Below are 21,938 nucleotides of genomic sequence, written 5' to 3'. Positions count from 1 at the left end.
CTGCGTAAAGGAGTCTCATTTTGCGTAGATAGTTTGCATCCTGGCTCCTTAACACTTAGGAGTAAGCATTAGTAAATGAGTCTGTTGCATCCCTTTTTGCCCAAAAGGCTTTCAGCCTGGGCTGATAGGATGAATTAAGGAAAAGGGTGATGTTTGTGCACATGCACTGAAGTTAAAGGAGGATCCAAGAGAGATTAAGTGACATTGAATTAAGGACCCTTTTTCTCAATGAGCAGATCCACACAAGGGTTTTTTAGTGTTCTTTAATTCTGTGGGTAACTTCACAGCTTCAGTTAGTTTACCTTAACTTTCCTCCATGTAGATAAGCCCTTAAATTTGCTCAGAAGATTACTTTGAGTGTAGTGGATGCTATCCATTACCCACGAGGAAGGCACTGCAGCAAGTCAAACCTTGGACTTGCGCATAAAAATCTAGGCCAGGTTACTGTGTTAGCATAAATTATTCTTTTTAAATGTGCTTTCCAGAACATGAAATAAACAACATAGCAGAGAACAAAAATAGGTAGGCTTTTCTCTCTCTCTCTCTTTTTTTTTAAGTGAGTCCTGGATTTTTTTTATTCAGCAGTGTCTCTTGGGGCTCTACCTGCACTCAGTGTCCTTCTATCTTCTACCCAAAACCATAAAGAATAGGACCAGCTAGTTGTTCCTCAGTTCCTTCTCATTGTCTGTGGCCATGAGTCAGAATTTGCAGTGTGAAATCTTTGCAAAGCAGCCGATTATTCAGGTTAACTTTAGATGTTCTTAAAGTGCTTTCTCCCTCTCTCTCCTCTGTGAAAAAGAAATCCTTTGCAACTCCTCTAGTACCAGGGCCAGTTGTTATAAATGAACATAAAATTTTGGACTTTTATTAATAATGCCCTTTGTGTAAGGTAACAACACATCTTGAGAGTGTGGATACCAGATGCTAACTGAGCCTTAGTTAAGGGCATACAGCAGATATGCTACTTGTAAATATTTCTCGAAGAGAATCGAAAGAGCTAGGGAGTCTCATCTGAAGATGTCCCTTTTTTAGAAAATACTGGATCCCTATTAAAGCTTTGGGTGCCTGGGACTGAAGAACCCATCCTCCAAACTGGTTCCTCTGCTCACAGATTTAATGTATTCCTATCTGATAAAATATGAGGGGCAGGAAGGAAGAAGTAACACCAAGCCTCTAAAGGGAAGAGATCTATTTCCTTTACCACCTTTATCCTCAAGAATCAATGAATCCCCTAGAATTGCTTCAAGAAAGGGTAATTTAAGACCCCAAAAAATCAGTCTGACACTTATTCAGGGACTGGTTACCTCAAGACCAGCTTCCTCACTAACTCAGAAATTGTTGATATCAGTATATCCACATAAAGATTCCTGGTGCCAGTGCTGTCCAGTAACCTGTCTGTATGAGCTGGTGACGAGGTAGAGGTTTTTGGTATCAGAAACATCAATATAGTATTGCTAATGAAAAAGCTTTCTCCAACTACCCTTATTCTAACACTGAGCCACACCCATGGTACCAGTCACAGCACAGTATGGATGTGCTACCAGCACCCCAGTTCCCAGATATTGATTCTGAAAGTATGAATGGAGGAGGAATATGTAGTTTGTTACCTTTTAACTACTAGTAGTAGGTTTAAGTCAGGATTTCCTTGGCTGATCTCAGCATATCCAGTGCCACATTTGTGGGCATTGCTGTTCATAACTAGAATCACTTGGGATTTAGACGGTGACCTTCCTTTACAGTTTTAACTGCATGCAAGGGAACCCTTTACATAGAGGGTTTTGTACTAAGTGATGAACACTATCAGGAACCAGGTACTGCTCAGTCTTTTGACAGCCAAAACTACAGCCCTTCTGTGAACAGGATTTTTTTGCAAGCTTAGAGACAGAATTCTGGGAAAGTTGCACTCCCTTTACTGAGTACCCCTTTTCATAGATTTCATTGACATTAGGGGCTGGAAGGGACCTCATGAGATCATCAGGTCTCCAGCCCCCCTGCCATAGGTGGGAAGTCAGCTGGATCAAGTGATCCCAGCAAGAAATGTATCCACCTGTTGTTTTGAAAGAGTCCAGAGTAGGTGCTTGCACCAACTCTGGGGGGAGTTTGTTCCAGACCCTGGACATACGCACCATAAAAAACTTTTTTCTTATGTCTAGTTTAAATTGGTCTTCGTAGAGTTTATGGCCATTAGACTTTGTTATCCCTTTGGGAGCTCTGGTGAACAGCTGTTCTCCCAGGTCTTGATGTACCCCTTTCACGTAATTGTAGGCTGCCACCATAGTTTCATAGCAGGTAGGGTGGGAAGGGACCTGAGCAGATCATCAAGTCCGACCCTCTGCCATGGCAGGAAAGAATGCTGGGGTCAAACGACCCCAGCTAGGTGTCTATCTAGCCCTCTTTTGAAGACCCCCAGGGTAGGAGCAAGCACCTCTTCTGGTCCCCCTTGGCCAGTTTATAGACGGCCACCAGACCCTCTCTCAACCTTCTCTTGTGGAGGCTGAACAGGTTCAGGTCCCATAGCTTCCCTTTGTAGGGCCTGCCTTGCTGCCCCCTCTGGAGCCTCTCATTGCTGTCCACTTCCCTCCTGAAGTGCAGTGCCCAGAACTGGACACAGTACTCCAACTGTGGCCTGACTAATGTCACATAGAGGGGGAGGATCACCTCCTTGGACCTGCTCAAGATGCATCTGGATACATGACAAGGTGCATTTAGTCTTCCTGACCACATCTCCACATTGGCGGCTCATGTTCTTCTTGGAATCAGTAGCGACTCCAAGATCCTTTTCTGCCTCTGTGCTGAAGAAAAGGGAGTTCCCCAACCTGTAGGTATGCTGCTGGTTCTTCCTCCACAGGTGCAGTACCTTGCACTTGTCAGTGTTGAATCCCATCCTGTTCTCATCCACCCACCCCTGTAACCTGTCTAGAACTAGTTTCTGCCTGTCCCTCTCCTCTAACATACCCACTTCTCCCCACATCTTGGTGTCATCCATGAATTTGAACAAAGTGCTTTTCACCCCCTCATCCAAGTCACTGATGAAGATGTTGAACACTGTGGACCCAAGGACTGAGCCCTGGGGGACCCCACTGCCCACATCCCTCCAGGTCGAAAAAGACCCATCCACCACCACTCTCTGAGTGCGGCCCTCCAGCCAATTAGCGACTCATCTGACCATGTAGGTATCAACACCACAGTCGCCTAATTTTTTAATGAGAATGGGGTGACAGACAGTCAAAGGCCTTCCTAAAGTCCAGAAAGACTACATCCACCGTGACACCTGCTTCCAAGGATTTGGTGACCTGGTCGTAGAAGGCCACCAGCTTGGTCTGACAGGACCTGCCTCTAATGAACCCACACTGATTGCCGCTAAGCATATTCTCCCCTGCTGGTCCCTCGCAGATATGCTTCTGGATAATTTTTTCAAAGAGCTTTCCCAGGACTGAGGTAAGACTAACGGGCCTATAGTTTCTTGTGTCCTCCTTCCTCTCTTTTTTGAATATGGGGACCACACTGGCCTTTTTCCAGTCCTCTGGCACCAAGTTCCCCCTGAGCCTTCTCTTCTCCAGACTGAAGAGTCCCAAGTCATCAGCCTCTCCCCATGTGGCCTGCCCTCCAGGCCTTGGATCATACGAGTGGCTCTCCTCTGAACTCTCTCAAGCTTCCTTACATCCTTCCTGAAGCGGGGGGCCCAGTACTGGATGCAGTACTCTAGCTGCAGTCTCACCAGGGCCGAGTAAAGCGGGAAGGTGACTTCCCTGGTTTTGCTTGAGATGCATTGGTGGATGCACGCCAGAGTTTGGTTAGCTTTGCCAGCCACAGCATCACATTAGTGGCTCATATTCATCTTGTGGTCAGTCAAGACCCCCAAGTCCCTTTCAGTCATGGTACTAGCAAGTGTAGCATTGTCAGGCTTATAGGTATGCTGGGGGTTCTTCCTACCAAGGTGCAGCACCTTACACTTCTCAACATCGAAGACTATCAGGTTTTGGTCGGCCCACTTTGCGCGCGTGTCCAAGTTGGCCTGCATCCTTAACCTGTTCTGTGGTGTGACCTCCCTCCCCCATAATTTGGTATTATCCTTGAACTTGGCCAGTTCTCATTGGACTCCCAAACCCAGATCACTGATGAAGATGTTAAAGACCACCAGCCCAAGTACCAAGCCCTGAGGGACTCCACTGGTCACCCCGCGCCAGGTTGATTTGCTCCTGTCGACTAATATTCTTTGGGTCCAACCCCATAACCAGTTGTCTAGCCATCGGACCATATGATGATCAAGGCCACAGTTCCCTAGCTTAACCGTGAGGACATCATGGAGAACTAGGTCAAAGGCCTTCTTGAAATCTGGATATATGATGTCCATGTCATCTCCCTTGTCCAGGGCACAAGTTACCTGGTCATAGAAGGAGATGAAATTGGTCAGGCAAGACTTGCCAGTCACACAGTCATGTTGGCTGGCATTCAGAAGCTTGCCTTCCATTTTTGTACATGAAATGAAGACAGTGATGTTTCCTAGTGATGCTCCAGTCCCTCTTAGCAGGTAAAGGATTACTACTCTTCCCCCGCCCCCATCACATAAAGAGGCAAGAGACTGGGCTATAACCTGCCCTTTTATTGGTTACACCTCAGAGCATAAGAATTAAACCCTCCACTCTATACCTGCCTAGCAACCTGTCACACGATGATACAGATTCTCAGTTCTACCTGCTGGGGGAGATGCAGGAGGAAGAAGGAGGCTAGGAGTTCATTGGTTCCACTTATGTCTGCATAACACCTACCAGAATATTGATTTAAAAACTCCTGTGTCATTGAAACTTTTTGGGAATGGGACTGAACCAATTTTACTGTGTACTTGGAAGATGCTAATTAGCTGGGGTATGTGTACCTGGGAAAAATACAATTCTGTAAGCCAGGAGTGCTTCTCATCTCTTTTCCTATGAATCTATGAACTGGAGCTGCTACACTTTAATTTTAAAAGTAACTCCTTTTCTTCCTCTGGCTTAAGGAAGTGACCCCAGTTCATTCCCTAGGGTCCAGATATTCAGACCTCTCCCTGATGTGTATGGGTCTAGGACTAATTACTTTTTACCCCAGGTTTTAGAGCTCCAACAATATTCCCCTTTATGGGTCTCTAGTCCATATGCCCGTTGTCTGCCTCGATCTTATTTGGGCATTGTGAACCTTCATGGAGTTAGAAGACCAATTTCTGCATCCCAGTATTCCTATTCCTAAGAAAGGGCACCATCAGCTCAGACTGCAGTGTAGCTATCGAAACATGATCAAGTTACTGATGAGGATTATTCGATGGAGGACTCATCTTTTCATTTTCTGATGAGTCTATGATAACTGCAACATCACCTATTTCCAGAACAGGCTTTGTGCAGCATGACTGACAGAATGGAGATTTCAATGGACATAGTTCAGAAGTAGCTACTGGACTTCATCCTGTGTACGTGGACATCTTGCATCACAAGGCCCATCAAGAGATGGTGTTAGTCTGCTAAGTTACTCTGGCAAATGCTTGCCTTCTTTTTTGTTATCGAAAGAGAGCATAGCACAGCTGCAAGTACCTTTCCACATCCTTGGGTAGTTGCACATACACTGTATGTCTGGATTGTTGGTTGTCACAGCAGCTAATGAAATGCACACACAAAGCAAGCAAAAAAACTACATATCAAGATGAGGATTCCAAGAAACACAAGTTTGCTACAAAATTTTGTCATCAATCTATAATTAAGAATTACCAATGACCAGATGTTGGCGATTGTGTTTCCAAATTCTGATGAAATCCCTGAAGAAAGCACAGAAGAGAGAGAGAACTTGTAGTGCATACATCTGTAAGTGTGTGTTGACACTGCACCCTGTGGATGAATGAGTGCCTTGATTATCTAAGCTTAAAGTATTTCAGTTTTTAATGTAAAGATTAATGAGACTTTAGGTTTCAAAGGATGCTTGAGCTTTGCTGATATCCCTATGAGCGTGTACTCATGCACCACATAGAAATGAGATCGCTGTGTTGCACTTGGTGTAGATAGCTTGAACCATCTAGGAGCTGCCAGAAGTTTCAGAGCAGGAAATGATCACATCTACAGTCGCATCCTCTGAGCAGCTCTCATTGTTGTCATGACAACAGGTTTAACTCCTCAGCTAGGATCAGCATATAGTTTATTAGATCTCCCTTTTGTCTCCCCTGTTTCAGGAACATTTTAATTTGTTTTCTTAAGTCTGGGATACCATCATTCTGGAGTAGTGGGTGCTGAAATCATGTCTGTGGGCTATTTGATCCAGTTTAAAATCCTCCCTAACTTCCACCCAACCTCCATGTTCCCTTGCAGGATGCCCTCTCTCAAGAATAGGCTTCCCTAGGAGCTGCAGTCTTAGAGCAGTGCAGGAAATGCATCAAGAATCTTTGGTCAGCAGGTTTTGTTCCTATTTTTTTCTAACTTCCTGGAAGAGGGCAGGCTGCTATTCTTTAAGCAACTGAACTTCTTTCACAAGTTCAATCTTGGAATGGTATTTCTAGTTTCAGTAATTCCAACTTTAAATCCATATGACAGGTACTTGCAACCTCCAGGATGCTTATTTTCATATAGCAAGTAATCCATCTTGCATAAATAAAACTGGGGGGGGTATATTCTCACTTAGCGATACAATTTGCTAGCATTTGGCTTGTTGTCATTTTCAGCTAGTCATTTTCAAGGGTTGGTGCCAAGGACAGCTTACTTCAAGACACATGTGAAGCCCAGGTACATAGACAGCTAGCTTGTTCTTGGGAAGTCTCTACAACAGATAACTGACCTTGCCCTTTTTGCCCTTTCTAGAATTCAAAGCATCCTTTCCTACTCAAAGGTTAATTTTATGGGTGCTTATACACATGTATTGAGGTTGCTCCCATGCACTGTAATTACGGTACATTGGAGCAGACTTGATTAATTGAGTTTGCTGGAGAATAGTAATGACTGTACTCCAGCAGACTCCAGCATCATGTGCATCAGCGTCCTTGCATTGAAAAATGGCAGCAGGGCCACTTTTAACTAAAGTATGTTTGAGCTTTAGTTAGTGTCCCCACTGCCATTTTTCAGTGAGGGGACACTGATACATGTGACGCTCCAGGGACTTTAATTAGAGTGGCTCTCAGAGCTGCTGTAATTAAAGCGCCCCCTCCCAAGCACCCTATAAGAGTGGTTTCAGAGTCCATGTTAGCAGTGGCCTTACCAGTGGCAGGAAAGCTATAGCAGATAGAACCAGCCACCAACAAGTCCATCCCAAGGTATCTACTAATGTGTCCCTGAGTGCTAAGGTACATAGTCTTTTGAACATACACAGTGCAGTGTCCCTACATACAGGAGGAAGAAACCTCTTCAAACTGGGATTGTTTGTAAATGCGATCCCATGGCATTGGTAATGAGAGCGTCTTGCAATGAGCAGTGATTTGTGATGGTAAGCACACTATTGCTTATGCACACTGGGCTTTATCGCCACTCTTCCTTTTCAGTTCTGTTCTTATGAGTCCATGAAAATGGTAAGGCTACTGTACTTTGGGATGTTTTAAAACTTGCCACTTGTAACCCCCTACCTCCTCATATAAAGTAAGAGTTTGTGCAATAAAATGCAAGGTTTTAGGGATGTCTTTGAGCCAACCATCAATATAGTTTTACTGAAGAAGGTTAAGCTTGGCTGACTTGTTGTCTCTAGAATTCTTTAGGCCTCTTTGTGACTTGGCTACTGTAGTTTCTGGAGAGGGATGTTAAATTATTTCCATCCCAATTGAGAAAGTACTTCCAGTTCCTGCTGTCTCGGAAAATGAGAATTGAAGCTATAATCCCAATTTGTTTCTGCTAGACGGTAACATTTTACGTTGCAAGTATATATACAGGACTGTGATCTTAAAATGTCTGAAAAGAAAAAAAGCTTAATTTTTAACATGCAATTAATTTTGGGGCTCAAAAGTTCTGAAATTCCTTTCAAAGGGCCAGGTAGATAACTATACAAGCCCCTTTCCAAAAGTGGGGGAAGGAGTCCAGAACAGTAACTCTTTACAAGAAGTACAGTTTTGAAGCATTTTTTTTGTTTGCTTTTTCTGCATGAGGGAGAGCAGCTGGACAGCCTGCCTGATCCTGGGATACTGCCAGATCCCCACCGAGACCCTACTGCAGCCAGTTGGGCTTACACCCTGCCAGATATGTGCTGCCTTCTGGGACTCTTGCTGCTTCTATGCAGTCCAGCCCCAGTTCCCTCTATCTCCCTATTCCACTGCAAATGTTTCAGTTGTTACATTTGTCCACACCCTATGTGCACTGGGTTTTGCACATCAGCAGTTCTTGTCCCTGTGAGTCTCAGGGAACTGTGATACCTGCAGAGCATGCCATTTTTCTTAGATTGTATTTAGCCCTATGCAGAAATGGTATAAGAAATAAGTGGGCTGATTTCAAGTGAAGCTAATAGCACAAGATAATAGGCTACTTGCGGACCAAGCTGTAGTTTAGAGTCTGAATTCTTCTTTCTTACACTGTGCCCATCTCCTTGCTATTGTAAGAATTACTGGATGTGTCAGAACTAGAATGGTTGAGGAAAATTCTTTTAAAACAATTGTGTCCTACAGCTCCTTTGGCTCCTCAGTTAGCAAGGCTTGCTGTATATGGGGGCATGCATCTGACTTTCTCACATTAACATTCAGAGGACAGCATTTTGCCTATGGAGCTATAGGTGCAGCTCTAACGAGATGCTGGGGAAAAGGGGAGCTGTCTTTACAGGTGGTAATCAATACTTCTGCACAAATATTTTGCACACACGATCTTGGAAGCCCTTTGAAAAGAAAATCTTTCTATGAAAAACAGAGGGAGCCAAATTCTAACTAGGCATTACACTGTGTGCAGGTGCTGCCATTCAGTGAAAGAGGATTGTTTTTGGTCCACATGTTTAACAGTTATTGATATTTAAATGAACAAGAACACTCTGCCCACAAATAATTCTTGTATTTACCTCTGAAAGCTTCCTCTTATCTTCAGACGCACAGAGGGTTGTCTGCTGTAGAGCTGTCTCCAGGAACTATTCCTTTTTTCCTTTTCATTGTAGCTGGCTGGTGTTTCAATTGTGTTTAGGATGGCTGCATAATTTAGTCTGGAGCTAAGGTTTAGAAACTTTATGTTGTAGATAACTTCATTAAAAGGGCTGCACACACATGAAAGATTGGGTTGCTTTTCAGGATGCTACATTGATTGTCTGGCAGCGACTACAGTCTTTTGTCTAGAGTGAATTTCTAAGTTGACATAGCTAATAACAAAGGTAACAGACTTCCAGAAAAATCACTGTGTGTATTTGGAGGTATAAGGGGAAGAACTGTATAAAGATGAGCTGTCTGACTGTTGTTATTGTGGACAATTCCTCCATATAATGTTGAGAGTCTTCCAGTAGGTAGGGAAATCATCAGTGAGTCTGTAGAAGACTGAAGAGGCCAATCTGCGATTCACATGTTTGACTGCAGATGTGACAAATAGTTCTGGGGGAAAGAAGTAGATCTTGGTGATGTTGGGGATCACAGCTCTTTCCCTTTGTGTCTCTCATCTGCCCACCTCCAGAGTGAGATGAACTTGCTTGAAATGATCAATGCTTTGTCATACATCATGGCACCATTAGGAGCAATTCAGTGCTTGAGTCTCCCAGGTATTGATGTTAATATTTCATTTCTTCAGATTGGCCTTCAAGGTGTTCTTGAATAGCTTTTGTCCACCTCTAGAGTGGTGGCCATTGTTGTGTTCGGAGTACAGGACCTGTTTTGGGAGCTGGTTGAATTTATCCTCACTAACTTCCCTGTGAAGTTTTATTTTCCTCCATTTTACAGAGGAAAAACTAAGAGAGTACGTAATTAATTGACATGTCCAGGATCAACGTGTGACAAGGCAGTAGTGCCTGTTTAGAATCCAGATGTCTTCCAAGTCATTCCCTTCTCTCATCTCTTCCATGTGGGCATCATCTTTAATTTGCCCCTCTCCCTAGAGCTGTGCTTCCAGAACAATGAGGGGGCAACCGTTTTGGCAGATGTGCCTCATACCGTCCTAGAGTGCCACTCCAATCTTCTTGTCCTGCCTGATCTCCTGCTCTGTTTTCTGCTCCCTGCACTGTTCTCTGCTCTGTCCTGTCTACTTTGTGCTCCTTGCCTGATGCAATGCTCTTTACTTTCTGCTCCCTGCTCTATCTGCCACTGTGCTGCCTGTCCTCTTTTTTGAGCCATCATGCACCATACATACAGGCTGGCACTCCTGCTGCAGGTTGGCTATCCCTATTCTAGGCCACATCCAACTCCTGATGCTGCTATCTGAACGGGAAATTCTTAACACTTGTCAATGCAAGGCACTCCTCACTAGACTCCAGGCACCCCTTAGGAAGTGGGAGCCCTTATCTTACACTTGTTTCTTGACTGTGGAAAAGTGATAGAGCAGTTCTGTTGCAAAGAGCTCAGAAGGACAAGTCAACGTAATTGATCCTTTTGATTCCAAATTGAAATGTCTAGGTTTATCTTGTGAATCACATGTAGGTGTTTGTTTGCATACTTACCAGTGCTGATATTGCATGGCACTCATAAAAGGATCTTGCAGCAGTTTAGGGTGCCATGGTTGAGAACACTGATCTAAACATTTGGATTTCTCTCTGTCCCAACTGCCAAAGCTGTTGTGCAGCAGGCCTTTATCTTGTATCTTGACTAATGAGATCTATCTTGCGTTGACACTAACCATGTTTTCTCCTGCAAATCAATTCACTTTTGTGGCTTACAGTTCTGACCTACATCAACCTTTTTCTTTGTAGGGGAAATTGGATCAGCTAGTGCGGAGCACCCATACACCAAAGGGTGTGCTCATACGCCGAAGAGCACTGATCTCATCCCTTTTGCTGGGCTCATTCCTAGCCGCGATCAATTAGGCAGAGAATGAGGGAGTGTCGGCAAGATGATTTATTTCTCTGCAGAGGGATCACTCAGTGCCCAGTAGATAAAGAGCTCCCCTGAACTGAGTTCGGTAGCACCTTTTATACCAACAGGTCATACATATGCAAATATAGGCATACATAGGCATATATGCACGTGTATCTTTGGGAAATTTCCACTCGACTTGCGTTTTTCCACTTGAGGTCACAAGGTCACTACAAAACAAGCTCTAACTGGTTCAAACCGGTGGTGACCAGCAGTTGTGAATCTGCTAGTTGGCCATCTTGCAGACACGTTCTCATGCACATTGCTCCTCCACAAAACCCTCATAACAAGCTTTCTCTTACACCTTGTATCCCTCCTTTGCCTTCTCCTTCTCTGCCACATCAAAAACAGACCCCTTATCTTCACTTGTAAAACATTACACCATTGCACTGTGCATATTTGATTGCACTCCTGGCTCTTTAGCTTTGTTCTGACAATAATGCCAGCCTTGGTCACTGGCTGCTTCCTTTTTTTTTTTAATTGCATTTTCCATGGTGCCTACCATATGTAGGAAAAACTCCCTGTCATCTGCTTTTAAATCATTTCTTAGACTTAACTTTACCTTGATGCCTGTAGTTCACTCGATTCATAGCCTTCTGGCACTGATCAAGTAAGTGGCAAATTGCAACTTTTGCTTTTCTGCTTTACTTTACCCTTTTAATTGGTACTCCCAATCTAAACCGTATTTCATCCCTAAAGTTTAGATCATGAATGAATTCACATTTTTAGAGTCAAACTTGAAAGCGTACTGTCAAAGGAATATGAAAGATATAAAAGCTTTTTTTTTCCTGGAGCAGCAGATATCCTTATGGCAGAGGTGATCTAAAAGAGATCACCTCTTCCATGAGTTCTGATTCCTTTTGCCTGTAGACTAATACAGCTACAGCCTGCATCCCTGGAACAAACTAGCCCTACATGCTCCTCGAGTGCCACTTGCATCCCTTTCTCCTGCCCAACTTGCATCCCTTTCTCCTGCCCAACTTGCTGCTTTGCTTTCTGCTCCTTGCCACTGTGCTGCCTGTCCCCTCCCCAATCTACGGTGCCACACATGGAGACTGTCACTTGTAGTACTTAATGCTGTAGGTTGGCCATTGCATGCTAAAACATGCCCCATCCTTATGATAGCTGGAAAAGCAGTTGTGAAGAGTAGGAATAGTTTTTGGTGATCCCTGTGTTTTGTTTTTGTCATTGAAACAAAAGTGCCTGCTCTTAATACAGTGGTCAAAGATTTATTCTCAAAAAAGTATTAGTCCCCAGAGAAATACTGTAGCATGTGGCTGGGAGCAGGTTTGGTTTTGACCTAATGGTCTGTCTCTCGCTCTCCTTTTTTTTTTTTTTTTTTTTGTCCTGTGACTATTACTGAGTTGTCCTTTGCTGTGTATGTTCCCAGCTGTTGGATTCATGCCCAGGAATGGCAGAGCAGCTGTTAGCGAAACAAAGTGGTATGCCATAGCTGGTCTCTGCAACCTGAAACTACATGGAGCAAGAGGAGGAAAAGAATTAGTCTTATGTTGCATCCCTATCTAGTTCTCTTTGTGAAGCACTTCCACTGTGCATTTCATCGCAACATTTTTAAGAGCTAGGTGATGGAGGTGGTGGCATAATCTGGGACGCAAAACATTTTGCCAGAATGCTAGAATTGCTTGCTAGAATTTCAGGTCTCCTCGCCCAGCAATATAAATGTCCTTGTTTTAGGGCATCTACTAAAATTATATTACTGTATAAAATGCCTTATTTTGAACCCTTTGCTTCAATTAAATGAGTCTCTTGCAAATTTTGCTTGAGAATAGAAAGTGGGTCATAGCTTTCATGTACGTTAACAGATGCTTGACTACAATAACTTTAGTCTATGAAGCAAAAGAACAAAGCCTGTACCACCACTGCATGGTGTTATGGGACCGTATTTCACTGTAGCAACCCCTACATTTTGTGCCAAAACCCTAGATTTTTTTTACTATTACTTAATTCTGTTTCTATGAAGTGGCCTTTCGTCTTGTTCCCCACAAGTGTACACAACTACACAGCAGAACTGAAAGTACGCAATGTACAATTCTTTACTAATTATATACAGGAGTGATTAGCCTAGGTCAGGTGACTATTCCTCTAGATTAATCTGTTAACCTGGCCCAGATAGTCTGCAGTAAAGATTTCTGAGAGAACATAAGGAAGGGGTGAGATTGCTGGCAAAATATTCAGTCTCATTAAAAGAAGCTTTTATATTAGAAAAATTAAACATAATAAAAATGTTGTACCAATATTGGAAGAAGTGCTAGGAGTGATCCAGAAGGTAACAGAATGTTACTTCTACACTAGGTTTCTTTATGTTGACTTAGTTAATTTCTCTTGGCATAGCTGCATCCATACCAGGGGTTTTACTTGGATCAACTTTTGCGTTGGCTACTTCTAGTTAATATACCTATGCGAGCAAAATTTTGTTGGGCAGATGTGCTCGCAATCTGTAGTGAAGAACAACTTTTCAGGGGTGTCCACACTAAATATTACAAAGCATGAAATAATTTCATGCAATCAGTTGACTCCAAGGTAAAAGTTTAGTGTAAGCAAGCCCTTACAAGAGTAGGACCGAATGGTCAATTTTCATTGTGTCAAAACCTTATATGTGGTGTTTCACAAGGTTTTATACTGTGACCAGCATTGTTAAGTGATCTAGAAAGGATCTGAGCACCGAAGTGACCAAATTTGTTAATGACACAACATTTTTTAAGATAAGCAAGTGCCAGAGGGAGAATAGTACTTGCCAGTCTACTGTGTCTCTACCACTTGTCTTAGATTGTTAGAATGGGAAGTAGCAGTAGACTGGGGACTTCTGCTCATCTCGTCTCACTACAAAAGCAAAGGGGCATTTAAAAACTGGCAAATTTCAATTGGTAAGAGGAAATTATTTTTCACACTGAATACAATCATCTTATGGAACTTGCTGTCACTATATCATTATAGCCAAGAACGTGGCAGGATTCAGTCACAGAGTTGACGTTTATTTTGATAAAAAGATCAGTCCCACAGTAAATATTACGCGACAATAAGAAGAGATACACAACTGGTTTTTGTGGGAGGGTGTATTTTACCACTTCAGGACATGAGCTAATCTTTGTGTTGAGGTTGAGTAGAAATTTTTCACTGGGAACATGTTATTTGTAACTATCTATTGTATGCCTTCATGCATTTTCTTTGCAGCTGCTAGTACTGGCTATTGTTGGTTACAGAACATGGATAAACTGGATCATTTACCCAAACCAGGATGCCAGTTTCTGTACCTACATGTTCTGTTTTGGGAGGCAACATACTGCCTTTGCAGGGGGATAGACTCAGCAATTAAGTCTCTTCTGTCTTCAGTTTCTTTGATCCTCTGTATAGTAATGGGACCGTAAACAGAAATACCCACTTACATTAAGCTATATATAGGGAATAGTACTAAGATTCTGCTGGAAAAAGTGTCCATGCTTATTGTCATGGAATACCTTTAAAGTCTCTAGGGTTTTATGCTGATCATCTCTATATCAAGGGCTCCTGATGCTAGACGTGTGCATATGTGGTATATCCCTTTTGTAAACTGTCTTTTCAACAAGTGTGGGTGTCAGGTGTATGAGGTGTGATTGACTTGGAAAGAAAGAGAGCTCTGGTGGGATATACGAATATCCAGTAAATACACAGAATAAACAGTTTACAGATGGAAACATATTGCTCCATCAAGTTTTAACTGTTCGGTGATGTGCCTCCCTATTCCACATATTGTGGAGTAGAGGTGGGCAACCTACAGTACATGTGCTCTGTAGGTGGCATGTGATAGACTGGGAAAGGAGCAAGCAGCACAGGGCAGATAGGGCAGGTAACAGGAAGCAGAGTAATAGGGAGCTCAGGGAAGGGAGCAGAAAGTAGAGCAGCAGCTTGGGCAGGGGGAGGGGATTAGAGTGGCACAAGGACTTAGTTTATGGCATGCTTGCCAAAAAGTTTGGCCCCCTACTGTTATGAAGGCTGCTTCTTGGGAGCTTCTGCCATCCAGTGTACCCTGTTGCAAATGGATGCTTAAAAGATGCTTTAAATTTGTAATAGAGGTGATATCTTTTATTAGACCAACTAGGTTTTTGCAAAAACAATTCTTTAATTGCAGTTTTGTGGGCACAAGCATTCTTCAGGCATAGGGGAAAAGATTGTAAAAGTCCTCCTGGGTAGAAATGGAAGTTCATATTTCATAGATTAAATTTGCAATGGCTTTTAATTTGGGTAATTTTGCTGTTCAGTTCTGGCTGAATTCAGGTCATAGAAATAGATTTACTGTATCCAATATAATATATCAATTTGTCTAACTCAGAATGTAATTTTAGCCTGGTTGGCCAGGCTAGAAGATTTTATAGTATCCCACAATCTGTCAGTATTTGTAGGTGAATTTTCTTGGAATTAGCTAGAGACAAACTATTTATAAACGTTTAAAGGAAAAGGTTTAAGAGCTTTCTAATTTAAGCCAGGTCTACAATACAAACTGTTACTGGCATAGCTATATTGCCTGGGGTGGGTGGGGGGCTAGGGTTAATGAGATGTGATCTGGACGTGATCTAGTTATTTTGACAGTGGTCTCTAACATAGATTCTTATACTGGCAAAACTACACATATACTGTCAGGGTTGGAAGAAGGGGTGTAGGGGAATGCTGGAATTAGCTATGCCAGCAAAAGTACGATTTTTGGCAGTATAACTGGCACCCATGCAGCTTATCTGCAAAAGTTTCCAAGTTTAGTTCTGGCCTCATCAATGTAGGATATTACAACTCTAGATCAGGGGTTGACAATGAGCCTGCGGGCCAGATCTGGCCTGCAGAACCATTGCATCCAGCTCATAGCCTTGGGCCGGGGCGGTGTCTTTTGCAGCATTTCAGGAGATGGGGGCGGTTTGCAGGGTTCCAGCAGCAAGGGCCTTCGACCGTGTTGCAGCCACGCAGCAGGGTGGAGGCTAGGTCAGAAGGGCCAGTCTGCCTCATTTCAGCCTGTTGCTCATCAAATGTTGCCAACTGCTGTTCTAGACCAAGGAAAGTTCTTCCTGCTTCATAACAATTGGTCAAGCCTGCTTTCCAGTGCAATATCCAGGCAGAGTTCTTGATCCTTGTGAGGTTTATTGAAGACTGTAAATTCTTCAGGGGGGCTATTCTTTGTTACGTGTTTTTTGCGGGACCTATCAAAAATGGAGTCCCCATGAATTACTTTGTGGTCCTAGGTGTTGTGATATTGCAAAAATAGTAATGTAGGTTCCTTTTCTCTCTGCAGTGTTTTTTTCCAGCTATCTAGTCTTCAGTTATTCTTTCTTTGCTTTGCGAACTCACAATGACCTGCTAATTTTTTTTCTTTTAGCCTGTTTCGTGTATTAAAAAGCAGACCAACACAAGAAAGTCGGAATAGATTTGTGCTCTTGGCATTTTGTTACAGTGGAAACTGGATGCAGAAGAAAAGCAATAAAAACAGTATTACCACCAGTTTTAGCATGGTCTGAGTGACAGTGCATCATTCTCGGCACGTTCTCCGGTGCCTATTACTGTACCATGTGGGTTCTTTCTAGTAGTGCATTATGCAACATGACTGGCATGTGTCACATGCTCGTTGGGCTTTAATACTCTCCCTCTGGGGAGAACTGTTTTGGTTTTGGTACGGGGTGTGGGTGGCTATGACTGGGCATGTTGGCTAGGGGGAGGTTTTGTTTTGCCCTTTTTTGTCTGAGCTTTGAGGTGCTTTTTAAAAAGACACTAAAGAAGGCAAGATCAAAGAAATGTGCCTTGCACTTGGAATAGAGAAAGGTTCAGTTTCTGCTGATCACTTAATGGTTTCAGATTGGCCAAAAATTTCCATCTTTTGCTTAGAAGAGTTTTAGCCTTGGTGTAGAACAGTGATGTTCAAACTTTTTGCTTTGTGTGACAGGTGAGTAGCACAGGGCAGGTTTGCAGGTCACTGCATCCGGAGTGGGCCTTGCACTGTCCCAGCCCTGTGCATCTTGTCCAGCATGCAGAGCCCCACTGACTCACCAGGCTTCCCGGGGGCCAGACATTTGGCAACTAATGGTGCTGCTGCTCCCCTGCTGCCAAATTTTTTTGACCTCTGCAGAGCCTGGTGAGCTGGATCTGGCCTGCAGAAAGTGTCTTGATATAGTTAGTGTTAAAAGAGGAAAATTGCTAACTGACAATTTCTGATTTCTACACTCCTAGTCTTAAATGATGATTCAGTGCAGAAAACCAGATATCAGACCTTTTGCTTCCTTTTTGGTTTTGATGCAGCAGAAACTGTGACTCAAGTATACAGGTAGGGATAGAAATTATTTTTTTAATGGAATTGTGACTTCAAGAGCTCAGGTTTTAGGAAAACTACCGAAGAACTAGAGAGCTGCAATACAATTACAAAAAAGGGCAGCCCTAAAATAGTGATGACAGTACCTTTGGGTTATTTCATAGACTTACGCAGTGTAGGCTGAGAGTCTTGGTGGCATTCTTAGAGCAGAGCTGACTAATAATGTTTTTAAGGGAAAAACACTAAGATATTAGCATTCAGTATTGACCCTGAATTTGCCTTTGAGTTGTCAGTCTTGGTAGAAAGGTCAAGACTCGGATGATAGACAAAGGCTGAACTTCTTTTTAGGGATGTGGTCGCTTCACCTTTCGATTGAGGCACATTGATGGGACATTGGGGGTAAGTCTTTATTATGATCAGTGTTGGATATTAGCTGTAATAAGAGGGAGTACACTGTAGTTAGTACTTCAATCCTGATGTGCTTCAATTTATTTTATTCTTCCAGATAAGTCAGTGGAGCTCTTGGACTCCATTTCTCCATCTACAAATCAGAGATAATCTGTACCTAATTCATAAGGCTATTTTGAGATTTAATTCATTTGCAAAAATGTAAGAGGATTTTTTTCTCCCAGAGATTTTAATTGAGATGGTTTCTGAAAAGGCTCTCAGGGTTAGCAGAACATTACAGTGTTCAGCTACCACACTTGAAGTTCAGAGAAGGACTTTTTAAATCGGCTCTAAAATGGATGATAGCCAAGGCTATTTTTAGCTAAATTGCGATGGTGTTTTATGTGACTGATTTCCCATCTGTCCTCTCTGGAGTTCTAAATACCACCAAACAAAATAGAATTGTTAATACATGTGTAGCTTCTTAGCATGTAGGGTGAAAAAATATACAAGGTAGAAATAAGCAGGAGTGCTGGAATAAATCATCGGTAGGTAAGGGGGAGCAAGAGACAGTCTGGTATGAAAGGATGGAACAAAATTGTCAATGACATCTGCAGAGGGAGACTGTCCTCAGCTTGGAGGATCTTCTTAAAGTTGCTTACATTACAGAGCTGCTGGTAGACCGTTGTGAGCCAAGCCTTTTTGTGGTAATGTGGCATATGACCGCAGAAGGAGTTTTTTCTGCTGACATAAGGATACCACCTCCCTGAATAACTTCATCTAAATCAGGTGGTAGGCCTGCGGCACAGGTGCCACAAGTGGTACGAGCCGCCTTTCTATGTGGCATGCAGCGGATTGAGGAGGGGACTGGCAGCCCAGTGACAGGTAGGGCAGGGAGCAGAAAGCAGAGAATCGGGTCAGGCAGGGAGCACAGGGCAGGAAGCAGAAAGCTGAGCGGCAGTTGGGGTAAAGAAAAGGGATTCAAATGGCTTTTGGGGAGGGTGCTAATTTGCGGCACGCCTGCCAAAAAGGTTGGCTCCCACTGATTTAAATTAACAGAACTCCTCTTCTGTTGTCCAGGCTGCATCCAGACTGTGGGTCTGTCGCACCTCCAGCTGATGTATCTAATGCCTGCAAAACTTTGTATTGTAGACAGGAGGTTAGTAACTCTGAGGGTCTTTCTCACTTCTTCGGTGTAATTTTTCACTGAGCCATTAGAAGTGTTTCTTAAAATGTTTAAGTTGAGTCCTAGGGAAATGAAGGAACAAGGGAGAGGTTTTAAGGTTTTGCAGATGGAGTGCCTGCTGCTGCGTCAGCATGTCTCCAGTCCAGCCTTTCTATATGGCCTGCTCCCAATAATCTGCACAGACCACTGCTCCTGCTGTTGGTGTTGACAGATCTTGTGGGGTGCATTAAGGTGCTACAGGGCAACTCAGAAGATGATTCATGGTTTTCTTCTCCTGACAAACATATTGGTTGTGTAGAGGCCCTATGATTTCATGAGAAAGTTGCATCTACCAAGACCTGCTCTCAATCTGTTTAGGCTTCTCCATGTGTGTTGTTTGTAGTTAAGAGCTGAATGCCAGCCCCTTAAGGGGGTGGGATAATTCCTCACCGGTTCCATTCAAGAGCTTTGTCATCTAGTTTCTCCCATTCTTTTTGCCAGAGGGTAGTTCTATCTCATTCTGGTGATGTGGTCAATGGTGTGGCAGAGGACAAAAAGGTATTTCTTATTGAGAGATGATGGTGCGCTGGTTGATGTCTGTAGAATGGGTGGCAGTTATCTGACTTGTGCCCATCAGCGTTGCCTGCTACATTCCTCCTGATGTAAGAGGGTGCTGTGCATATAGGCAGGGCACAGGGGTGGGTTTTAGGCAGCCTATTATAAATTTGCATGTATTATTTAAGGCGGTGTCAATACGTTTGCTGTAACTTGAGCGTCCCCACATGGTGCAGGCATATTTAGCTATAGAGAAACAAAGTGCTAAGGGAGTAGTATGTAGGGTGGAAGGATGTGCTCCCCATTTGGAATTTGTGAGCTTGCATGGGATGTTGTTTCATGTTGACCTTGCCTTTGGTAGTTAATATGTGCTTTTTGTAACTCGGTGTACGGTTCAGTGTTACTCCTAAGTAAACTGGATGTTTCTGATTTTTTGAGACACTGGTCACCCAAGAGGACATTCAGGTATCCTTCCACATCCCAGTTTCTCAGATGTTAACGCACAGATTTGGGTCTTTCTAGGGTTGGGTTTGAGATCATTATTTAGGGAAGAATCTGACATCTTGTTCAGTGCCTTCTCCAGAATCTTCCTTGTATCCTCAAAATTCTTCTATTGTGTGGTATTGCAGAGATCATCAGCACAGATGAAATAATGACATTTGGCAGGAAGTGACTGATCGTTAATGTAGAATGATGTTGAATAAAAGTAGAGTGAGCACACTGCCTTGTGGTAAGCTGTCCTTTTGGAAGACCCATGTACTTTTCTAGCCATTTAGTTCCACAAAGAAGTGCCTGTTCCCCAAGAGGAAGTTTTTACAACTGTGAGGCTATGGATGGTCTGGCTTAGATCTAAGTCATCATCATAAGGTACAGTTTGTGGATCATGATGCAGTATTGGGCAATATCATATGCAACAGGTAGGTCAACAAACACTGTGCTGGTGATCAACTTCCACTGGAAACCATCTTCAGTGTGCTGTGTGAGGCTTAGTACTTGGCCTGCACAGGACCAACCTGGTTTAAAACTTGCTTGGTCTTATGTAAGTTCGGCATCTACCAAGGGTGAAATTTGTCGCGGGATGACATTTGTAGAGTTTGTAGGTGGTGCTGAGGAGAGAGATCGTTTTATAACTTTTTGGTGATTAAAGGCCTTTCCCTGGTTTGAACAGAGCTATTCTTCCCTTTTTCCATACCAGTGGTAACTGTTTATTTATCATGCATGCATGCATTGGATAGAACAAGGGTGTTGGAGTCTGCTTTGAACAGATCAAGGAGCCATTGCCTTGCAAGGGGTCCTATGTGTCATATTATCTCAGTGAGTACATAGTCTAATCCTGCTGTCTTCTCGTGTTTCAGTAGACCTGCACGACTGTCAGTTCCTTCATAGTAAACGGACAGGTTAGGTCTTTAAGTGGTTGCTTGTCAGACAGTATATAATGCAGCGATGGTGTTTTCCAGTGTTTCTTTTATGTGATATACTTCCCATTGTTGAGCAGTTGTTGTGCAACCTGGTTGGCAGAACCATTTGATATAGCTGGAGGAGCGATGTTATTGCCTCCTAGTTTTCTTATAGTCGCCCAAGCTTTCTTGCTGTTGTATGTCAGATTGGATTCATTAATGATCTCTTTTCAGGCCTCTGCTCTACTCCTATGTCATCTGTTAGGATTCCTCCCAGTGTAGTGGTGGATTCTGAGAAGGGGTTGATATGATATTCTTTCTCCTAAAGAGCATACGAGTCTGGGATTAAACTCAACATGCCTAGGATATATCTTGCATGGCAGCCCCTTGGGATGGAGCAGCAGTTCTCTTCACAACCCTCACAAAATTGTTATAATTCTTGTGGGTAGGAGTAATATCCCTGACTGATTCCTTCATTGCCTCTGTGAAGGCTGCCCAACTGGCTTTCTTCAGGTTGAAATGTCTGCAAAAAGGGAGCATTTTCCACCATTGTTGGGGACCCGAGTTTGATACTTACAGGATGATGCTGGATGTGGGCTCCAGCATTGTTCTCTTGCACACCTGGCTGATTCCACTGCCCCCAAAGCTGATATCTGGGTTGTAACCTCTTCAGCAGCTGCTGTTAAATGATTTGAGTTGTTTAGCATCATGTACCAGCATCAGATTACTGGTCTTTGGCCAGTGCTCAACTAAGATGGCATCATTGTTGTTGTTAACCAACCATAATACAGCATGGGGATATGATAAGTCACAAATTACAAGGCTATACTTGCATGCGCTACTGTCAGGTAGATTGTTCCCCTGGCAAGTCATAGGTGGTGGTTTGTATATAGATGTTATAGTCATGTTCTTAAGGCTAAGTGTGATGGTATCTATGTCAGTCTCACTTGTGCTGGTATGCACTCGCTCAATTTGCAGGTCAGGTCTGGCAAAAACCACACTGCAATACTGTACTGCCTATGTCTTATTTCAGTAACAAGTGTTTATCCTTTGTTAGTAGGGCAAGAGTTATTAGGTCCTTTGTACATCTCTTGCATGCATGCAATATTATACTTCTGTGATATTACTGCCAGGATATTAGCTTTAGCCTGCGAGTATTCTTCAGTGTTAATTGAAAGGATTAACAGCACCAACTCT

General features: G+C 43.1%; 1 protein-coding gene across 2 annotated transcripts in view; it reads left to right on the top strand.

Annotated features, from left to right (window-relative positions):
- Positions 1 to 21,938, top strand: part of MYO9A (myosin IXA) — a 317,277-nt gene that overhangs the window by 152,132 nt on the left and 143,207 nt on the right. The window lies entirely within an intron of this gene.

This window comes from Crocodylus porosus, unplaced genomic scaffold (genome assembly GCF_001723895.1).
Source record: "Crocodylus porosus isolate Cpor-Errol unplaced genomic scaffold, CroPor_comp1, whole genome shotgun sequence".
NCBI classification, from domain to species: Eukaryota; Metazoa; Chordata; order Crocodylia; family Crocodylidae; genus Crocodylus; species Crocodylus porosus.
This window is presented reverse-complemented; position numbering and strand designations above follow the sequence as displayed.